The following is a 10,135-nucleotide window of genomic DNA, read 5'->3' as shown; positions in this document are numbered from 1 at the left end:
TCCAGCAACCCACCACCTGAAATCCAGCCTCCCAGCAAATCTCCCTCTAGTGGAACCACCCCATCCTACACTCAGGACAGAGTGCTTCGGGAAAAGAGGTTGCTCAAGACGACAGGGTGCGTGCAGCACTGAAGCGGTGTGCTTTATACCACTCGATTGGCTGAGTAATGAGGGACCTCTTCGTCCCAGCAGACCAGTGTCTGTGCAAAACATACAACAGTTCTTGAGCTGGGGTCAGGAGAGCTGAAGCTGAAGTCCCCTGCTCCAGGGCTTACTTCAAGGCATGGGAAGTCCATGGAAGTGGGAATTTTCCATAATGAGATGTTTCCCCACAAAAAAAACCACTTTGCCTCTTGTCACCAGCCACAAATCACAATGATTTTGAGCACACTCACTCTGTGGCTTCATGGAGGTGTGGTGGCCCTGCTCCCACCACGCTTACAGCCCTGCACCCACGGCACTCACTCTGTGACTGGGTCCTGGAAGAAAACAGCCCCAAAGTCAAACACAAGTGCACACTGAAACCCCTGATTTCTGGCTCTCAGAGGCCTGGTTTAATAAAAATAAATAAATTAACCCGTCGCTCTACAATGCTTGTGCAACTGCAATTGCCCTGCAGATGACTCTGATGAAGCTGCTATTTGCAACTTCAGGAAAAAGCACTTAGTGCAAGGTTTTATAACCTGAGCAGCATGCAAATGGCACAGAGATAGGAAGATGCAGTTTGGAACAGCGCCTTAAGCTGCTCCTTGTCTTGTGCACTTCAGGGATACAGAGCAGGAAACCAAGGAGGCAGCAGCAGGTCCCACCATTTTCTGTCCTGGCAGACAGCCCAGAATAGAGGTTTACATTGAAGAGACCACAAGAAACCATAGGTAAGACAGATTTCACTGAGGCAGGTAGATGGGTAGGACTTAGGGCAGGTATTTGAGGGGGTGCAGGAGAGAAAGGGGAGGTCTGCGAGGAGGTTTGCCTTGGAGGCAGACAGGAAGCAGAGAGAGATTTCAGTTCACAGCCAGGGAAAAGCGTAAACGCTACATCCACCCCAGCAATTTTCACTTGAGATCATTTCATGGTGTGTCTGTATATAGCAGCTGAAGTACCTCTGAAAGCTATAATGAAGAGTACCAGAACGCAGCCTAATTTCTTGGCTCACTGTTCGGGCTATAATTTTGTCGGTCTTGCCTCAGCAGTGTTCTCAGTGCTTTTAAGTAAAAATGGTTCAGATGTTTTTAGCTTCATTGCTCTTTTAAGGAGACACGGTTTGTGCAATCATACCACCTCTCTGGCCCTTAGCAAAGATTTGGAGCCCAGTGACCCAAGCCTGACAGAGCGAGTAACAACAAACCTAAAGAGGATGGCATTACTTCAAGCCCCATGCAAACTAGCAGCACGGGGAGGAGAAAGGCAGCAGACCAGGCTCTGCTGCTGCCTACTCTCCCCAATGTGCTGCTGTGCTTGCTTGGTACGACTCTCCCACTCAGCCAGGGAGTAAGAGGAGCAGCCAGGGTTACAATGGTGGGAGGAAGGCAGAGGCATCAAACCCATGGCAGGGTAGACCCTGCTCCTGCCACTGCTCTTGGAACAACTAATTCCTGAAGAAAGTGGAAATGGGATTTTCTGTTGTGTTTCTTAAAATAGAAACTGAATCTCCTGAAGCATTCTTGCTCTACTCATGGGCTACCCTGACTCAGGGCTAGAAAGTCAAAGCTTGGAAGAGGCAACACTCTTGCATGAGGCTTAAGTGTTTGGTGTGTGTTGTGGGATACATGAGCATCCCGGCCAGAGGTGATTAGGACACTTCAAGTCCTAAGTAGGAAGCATGGCATCTCCCCACATCCTCCCCAGTGCCACGGATGTCCACCAGTCAGTCACACTGCAGTCTGGGAAGGAGAGGTGACCAGAGCCACTGCCCAGTGAAAACTCCCTGTGGTGTGGCAGCACTGTGCCACCCAAAGGGAGACGTAACTCTAGGTGGACACTGGGGCCAGACACCGGTCAGTGACAGGCCTCCCAATTTGCCTGCATGCACATGTGAGTTCACACAGTCTCTTGCCTCAAACAGGAAAAGAGGATTAAAAATTCCTGCTGGCAGTGAAACGAGTGTATTGCTGTGACCAGTGGTGAGAGAAACTGAGGAGTCAGAAAACCAGCACAAACACCCCAGAGCTGTGGGCGCCAGACAGCTGGGTTTAAGCAGGAATCCCAGGTGTAGGACAGAAATCATCAGTACTGTTAAGTGACAATGCGAAAGCCCCAAGAGCCCTTTAGGACAGAAGAGGTGTGAGGGAAGAAAAGAGGCACAGTCACTGCAGAAGGAGCTGATGCTGCAGCAGACCTTTGCTAAGGAGGGATCCTATTTGCTGAGGATCCTCAGGCTGAGGCGGAGGGGAGGAATGGGAGAAGGAAGGACATTGACCTGAGGAGCCAATGTAGCTTTAGCATTTGGCTTTGGCTCATAGAACCCCTCCTCCAGTTCAAATTGAGCACCAGTTCCCATAACCATCCCTGCCTCCAGCGGGGCTTTGCTCCCTTCCAGCGACCGAGAGCCGTCCCATGCAGAAGGGGCAGTCACACTACCCGAGGAAAACTCACATAACCCCTCCCTGCCCCCAGGCACAACTGCAACAGGCGCTTAGCAATAACCAGACTTTCTGAGATTTAGGGCCACTTTGATAAACGACTTGACAGCCCCAGCTACTGAAAGACTGTGCCTCACGAGAGGGCATGGCGAGAGCCCCAGCAGTGTAGTCCATCACAGACCAGACAGGTTCATTTTTGAGGTGGGAAGGAGGGACAGAGGTAATGGCAGCCCTGCAGTTCCACACCTTCTTTGCACAAAAATGCGAACAGTTTTCCCTGGAGAGCAGAATGGTACTTTTGAGCACTGATGCCCTTTTTCTCACATATGCATTGAGCCTCCAGCATTTTTCCTCCCATATCAACTGGAACTGTCCCACTTGGCTGAGGCCCTTAGGCTCCCTGAACACGGTACAGCATGGACCTTGTGGGGAGACACCATGAGGTGAGGTATGGCAGTATGATCCCCCAGGCCCTTCCACAGCCCTTTCTCTGACAGGCATCCCTGCAGAATCACCCTTCTCATTTTTAAAAGCGCCATGTCTTGTCCTTACGAGCAGCACCGACTGCCTGAGACTGGATGCAGAAGAAAACTAACTGCAGCAGGATCCATCCTTTCATGAACATGCTGCAAAACATGTGTTCTAACATGACCAAAATTTAAAGAAAGGAAAATAGGATCAAAACAGTAATTTTAGACAGGGTTTTGGTGGAACGCTGGCTTTACCTGATCAGCCTGCTTTATGGGATGCAGAGCCTGAAATCCCAGTTCTGCCTAACAGAGAGAGCTCCTTTACTCCAGTTTACACCTTAAGTGAAGCAGGAGAAGGACTAGGACCTGAATGTCCCAGCCTAGCCACCAGAGGAGAAATAGAGTTGTTATGCTACCACCTACCCTTGTATTAATATTATTTTTTGTATAAAATCTGCTGTGGATGCGATTTACATGACAAATATTCCCTGTGGGCTAAGCTCACATCACTGTGTGCTATGTGGGTTCGGGATGCTACCTCTTTCCAGCCTGCTGGAAGAGGGAAGAGGGAAGGTAAAGGCTGAGCAGAAGGGAATCGATATCGGCAGGATCTGTATCTCCTGTGAATCTTAGTTGATGTGCGCTGTGGTAGCTTCCTCCCATTTCTCCAAGGAGTCTATACTGGTTCTGCAAGCTGCTGTGCATACATTATCCTGAAGCTGCTTGAGTTCCTTTTTGGTCGCTGCTGTGAAAACAAGCGAGTTTTGTAAAAAAATTAAAGGGACTGAGGCTGAATAGGCATATCCTGTTTAGGTGGCATGGGTATGAACTTAAGTTTCATAAGAATTTTGCAGGTTGTGCTAAACAGGAAAGCTCTGTTTACATCCAGTGGGCAAGGTTATATTCATGGCAGCATAGGATAATTCAGGTTGAGAAGTGTCCCCTGAAGGTATCTAGTCCAGCATCCTGCTCCGAACAGGGTCAACCATGAGGTCAGATTAGGGCTTTATCCAGACGGGTCTTGAAAACGTCCGTGGATACAGAGTATTCTAACAATAGCATTGTCAGGGGGACATCCTGACTTGCAGGATGAGTGGTGGAAGGTTTATTCCAGCTGAGTGGCATGTAATAGGCACTGCGCCTCAAACACTGGCTGTAGTGACAGCAACCGTGGTGCGAAAGCACAACAAATATCATTTGCAAACAATCCTTTAAGGTGCAGGAGTGGAGGGGACTAGCAACCCAGCCAGAGATGGCAAGGTGGGGAGTGAGGAGCTTGGGAAGGTGCAGTAGTGGGGAAGGACAAATAGGCTGGGTGAAGCTGCCAGAGGTTTGGGAACTGGACAGGATGCTGAGACTGTGGCTAGAAACTGAAGGAAGAAACATGAGGATGGGCAGGAGAGAGACACACAAAGGAAAAGGATTGCAAAAACACTCCCTAGATAAACTTAGCGCTGGGACTGACGGGCAAGGAGATGGGAAAAATTAGGAGGGAACACTGAGATTTATCCAAGTTATTTGAAATCTTTACCAAAGAGCTTGGGGACACATAGGACTGAAAAGAAGAAAAGAAGCCTCTACTAGAGATGGGTGGGAGGGCTTACTCATCGAGGGATTGCTCCAGGCACAGTTAGAAAATGCATTTCCCTGAAGGTAAGCAGTATGGGACAGACGACAGCAGAAGTTCAGCTGTACACATATAATATAAGCAAGGTAAATGTAGTCCATGTCAAACCATTCTGGAGCTCCCAAGGGGACAATGAGACTGTAGAGCCCTTCATGGGTCATTTGGTTTATAGCCTGGCAGCTACATCCTCCACCAAGGACACCTGTGAATATGTCACCTATAGGGACTAGGCAGTGACTCATTACACTCATCCAGTACCATCCTCCAACCTGCCTCTGGGTAGTCACAGCCTTGGTTTAAGGTGTTGGCACTGATTAGTCCCCATCAAGTCCTGTACGGGCACTTCCACCATCCCCAAACAGGCCAAAGATACTCTCACACCCCATGGGTACAAGTGCTCTCTACAGCACTTCTCCCTCTTACCACCCTTACCCACAAAGAGATTAGCTTGGATAGCTGCAATCAGGAGAGATGATCCAGGTACCCAGAGTCCGAAACCATGCTTGTTAAGGTAATTAATTTCTTAAAAATAAATAGATTAATAAACTCTGCTCTCTGCAGTATCTCCTCTTCTTCTTGCCCACCTACAAGTTAGCCCATGGCCACTCTGACCAGCGGGTGCATAAAGGGGAAAGAGCACTTTCCCTCCTCCCTGCTGGGGCTGCAGTGCTGCTCCTGCAACTCTTGTGTGCCTGGGAAGGGGAACCTTAGCCCTGCAGCTGAGCTTTCTGCATCCTTGTGACAACCCACAGTGAGCCCCATTTGCTGTGCCAGAATTGATGGTGGGCACAGTCCAAACCTGGAAGAGAGAAGGCCCACTGGGATCATTCATACCCTACAGAGCCCTCCCAGGGACCACAGTCCAAGGAGAACTGGGCCTCAGAGACCTGATCTCAGACCTCAGGGGAAGCCGTATCTCAGAGACAGTGGTTGCAATCAAGCCCTGGCCATGGTAGATGTGGTGTGCTGTGCCTACAGGCAGTGGTCCCAGGAGAATGACACTTCCCCAGCATCCCTTGCCTTCCTCCCCGGTTACCCAGCACTCTCTCATCTCAGGTTTAAGGTAGTTTATTTGAAGATTTTTTTTTCAATTCTCTCAGTTTAAAAATAATCTCTATTTATTTTAAACTAATAATTTTTTAAGTGCAAACTTTCTGTCACAAGCTGCAGGGTTTCAGTGCTTCCCTCAAGGGGTTTGCCCACAGAGGAATAAGCCAGGCCAACCAGAGCAGCGACAAAGGTGCCTTAGCTGCCTCATGAGATGACAGTCAGAAGACCAACCACCTCAAGGGTGTGCATGGCTACAGTGGGTCCTCATGCACCCCTCCAGGGGAACCTGCATGCTCAATTACCTCGCTGCAGTGCCTGTACACCAACACATGCAGCATGGGGAATAAACAGGAGGAAGAGGATCTGTGTGCGGTCGCAGGGCCGTGGTCTGATTGCATTTACAGAGATGAGGTAGGATAGCTCACATGGCTGGAATGCTGTCATGGATGGCTACAGGCTTTTTAGGAAAGACAGGCCAGCAAGGTGAGTTCCTCTTTATGTGAGGGAGCAACTGGAATGTATCGAGCTCTGCCTAGGGGTGGAGGAAGAATGAGTTGAGGGCTTATGGGTAAAACTTAAGGGGCAGGCAAATATGGGCGACACGGTTGTGGGCATTTGCTATAGGTCACCTGATGAGGAAAAGGAAGTCAACAAGGCCTCCTACAGACAGCTGGAAGTAGCCTCAGAATTGCAGGCTCTGGTTCTCGTGCGGGACTTCAATCACCCTGATATTTGCTGGAAAAGCAACATGGCGAGGAGTGCACAGTCCAGGAGGTTCCTGCAGAACATCGAGGATAAATTTTTGACACAGGTGGTGGAGGAGCCAATGAGGCAAGATATGCTGCTTGACCTTATCCTAACAAAGAAAGAAGGTCTAGTTAAGGATGTGAGGGTTGGGGGTAGCCTTGGCTGCAGTGACCACAAGATGGTGGAGTTCAGGATCCTGTGTGGTAGAAGCAGGGTGACAAGTAGGATTACTACCCTGGACTTCAGGAGAGTCAACTTTGGCCTCTTCAAAGACCTGCTTGGAGGAATCCCATGGGCTAGGGCTCTAGAAGGTAGGGGGTTCCAAGAGAGCTGGTCAATATTCAAGTACCTCCAAGCTCAAGATTGGTGCATCCTTATGAGGAAGAAGTCAAGCAAAGGAGCCAGGAGACCTGCATAGATGAGCAAAGAGCTTCTAGAAAAACTCAGATGGAAGAAGGAGATTTATAGTATGTGGAAAAAGGGACTGGCCACTTGGGAGGAATACAGGAACATTGTCAGGGTATGCAGAGATGTGACGAGGAAGGCCAAGGCCCACTTGGCACTAAATCTGGCAAGAGATGTCAAGGATAACAAGAAGGGCTTCTTCAAATACATCAGCAGTAAAAGAAAGACTGGGGAATCTGTGGCCCCCTGCTGAATGAGGTGGGTGCCCCGGTGATACAGCATGCAGAGAAGGCAGAGTTACTGAATGCCTTCTTTGCTTCAGTCTTTACTGCTAAGGCTGGCCCTCAGGCATCCCAGCCCCCAGAGGTGAGAGAAAATCTAGAGAAAGGAGGACTTCCCCTTGGTTGAGGAGGATTGGGTCAGAGATCATTTAGGCAAACTGGATCCTCACAAACCCATGGGCCCCGATGGGATGCACCCATGAGTGCTGAGGGAGATGGAGGATGCTGTTGCCAAGCCACTCTCCATCATCTTTGAAAGGTCATGGAGGACAGGACAGGTGCTGAGGACTGGAGGGTAGCCAATGTCACTCTAGTCTTCAAAAAGGGCAAGAAGGAGGACCCAGGAAACTATAGGCCAGTCAGCCTCACCTCCATCCCCGGAAAGGTGATGGAACCGTTCGTTCTGGAGGTCATCTCCAGGCATGTAGAGGAAAAGTAGGTTATCAGAAGGAGTCAACACGGATTCACCAAGGGAGGATCATGCTTGACGAACCTGAGCCTTCTATGATGGCCTGACTGGCTGCGTAGATGAAGGGAGAGCAGTGGATGTTGTTTTCCTTGACTTTAGCAAGGCTTTTGACCATGTCTCCCATAACATCCTCATAGGTACTTAGGAAGTGTGGGTTAGATGAGAGGACAGTGAGCTGGACTCAGAACTGGCTGAACAGCAGACCTCAGAGGGTCATGATCAACGATACAGAGTCTGGTTGGAGGCCTGTAACTAGTGGTGTTCCCCAGGGGTCTGTGCTGGGTCCAGCCCTGATCAACATATTCATCAACGACGAAGGGACAGAGCATACCCTCAGCAAGTTTGCTGATGATATAAAACTGAGAGGAGCGGCTGATACACCAGAGGCTGTGCTGCCATCCAGCAAGACCCAGACAGGCGGGAAAGCTGGGCTGAGTGGAACCTGATGAAATTCAACAAGAGCAAGGGCAAGGTCCTGCACCTGGAGAGGAACAGCCCCAGGCACCAGTACAGGCTGGGGCTGAACTACTGGAAAGCAGCTCTGTTGAGAAGGACCTGGGAGTGCTGGTGGACAGCAAGCTGACCCTGAGCCAGCACTGTGCCCTTGTGGCTAAGAAGGCCAACAGTATCTTGGGGTGCATTAAAAGGAGTGTGGCCAGCAGATCGAGAGAGGTTATCCTCCCGCTCTACTCTGCCCTGGTGAGGCCACATCTGGAGTACTGTGTCCAGTTTTGGGCCCCCCACTTTTAAGAAGGATGTGGAACTCCTTGAGCAAGTCCAGCGGAGAGCTACCAAGATGACCAGGGGACTGGAGCATCTCCCTTATGAGGAAAGGCTGAGAGACTTGGGTTTGTTTAGCCTGGAGAAGGGAGGACTGAGGGGGGATTTCATCAATACCTGTAAGTATCTAAAGGGTGGGTGTCAGGGTGATGGGACTGGACTCTTTTCAATAGTGCCCAACGACAGGACAAGGGGCAATGGGCACAAGCTGGAACACAGGAAGTTCCACCTAAACATGAGAAAAAACTTGTTTCCTGTGAGGGTGCCAGAGCAGTGGCACAGGCTGCCCAGAGAGGCTGTGGAGTCTCCTTCCCCGGAGACATGGCCTGTGCCCCCTGCTCTGGGTGTCCCTGCTCAAGCAGGGGGGTTGGACAAGATGATCTCCAGAGGTCCCTTCCAACCCCAACCATTCTGTGATTCAATGATTCTGCCATCCACTGCAGTGTGGGCAGCTGCGGCCAAGGCATCCCCTCCTGCTCTGCCACAACATGGGCACTTTGGGGCCAAGTGCACTGCCCAGATTTTGGGTTCCCAGTGCTCTGCTTCGGCTCCCACGCAGAAGCACGTCAGTCCATCAGCAAAGCACACCTTTGCTGCGGCCCCGGCTCCAAAATTAGCCAAGAACCCCTCCACCAGGTTCCTTTGGGGCAATCTTTAAGACATTTGAGTACGGGAGGGGGAGCGCAGCCCGCAGCCTGGCTGCTCCCTTCCCGGGCACTGCGGGGTCCCAGCCTGCCGCCGCCAGGAGGGCAGGGGCAGGGGCAGGGGCTGGGGCAGGGGCTGGGGCTGGGGCGGGCGGGAAGGAGGCGGCCAGCCCAGCCCCGCCCCGCCCCGCGGCTCCGCGCCGGGAGGGCGGCAGGAGGGAGTGCGCTGGGCCAGGAGACGGTGGGACCGGGACCGGCACCGGCACCGGCACCGGCACCGAGCCCTGCTCGGCGGCGGCGGCGGTGCCACGGCCCGGCGGGCGGGGGTAAGTCCTGATTGCTGCGTCCCCGCTGCCCTCCCGCCCGGGGCCGGCGGTCCCCTTCCCCGCACCCCCACCCCGCCCCGGATTCCGAGCCTCCCTCGCCCCCCGCGGCATCGCCGGGGCACACGGCAGCCCCCGGGTCGGGGCCACGACGGGGAGCCGCGGAGCTGCCGCTGCCCCTCGGGTGCGGGAGCGGCGGGCGCGGAGCAGCAGCCGCAGCCGGAGCCGGACCCACAGCCGCGGCCACGCCTGGACCCTGCCCTCGGAGCCCGGACCCCTCCTCTGCACCCTGTGCCCCACGCCTGAAGCCGCGGCCGCACCACGACCTGCACCCGGACCCTTCCGAGGCTGAGCCCTACGGGAGAAGCATCCCCCCCTTTCCCTTCCGTCTGCCCCTCCCCACGGCAGCGACCCTGGTCCTTGCCGCAGCTCCCTGCGCGGGTGCCCCGGGTGGCGGGTATCCCGGTACCCTGGTACCCCGGTACCCCGGTGTGCCTGTACCCCTGGGTCCCGCCACCCCCGTATGCGTCTATCCCGGTACCCCGGCACATCAGTATCCCGGGTCCTCGCCTGGTTTGGCAGCACCCTGGCCGCGGGCAGGGCGAGCAGGTTCGGGGAGAGTGGGACAGTCCAGGGCTGGGGGGCCCTGGCGAGCTGGGAGGGGTCCTGGTAGGGAAGGTTGACCGCCGGGTGAGAGTCGAAAATAGTGCTTTAAGGATGTAAGGTGCAGGTGCCAGGGTGGGAAACCCACAGACAA

This window comes from Phalacrocorax aristotelis, chromosome 1 (genome assembly GCF_949628215.1).
Source record: "Phalacrocorax aristotelis chromosome 1, bGulAri2.1, whole genome shotgun sequence".
NCBI lineage: Eukaryota > Metazoa > Chordata > Aves > Suliformes > Phalacrocoracidae > Phalacrocorax > Phalacrocorax aristotelis.
The sequence above is the reverse complement of the archived record's forward strand: the minus strand, read 5'-3'. Positions refer to the sequence as shown.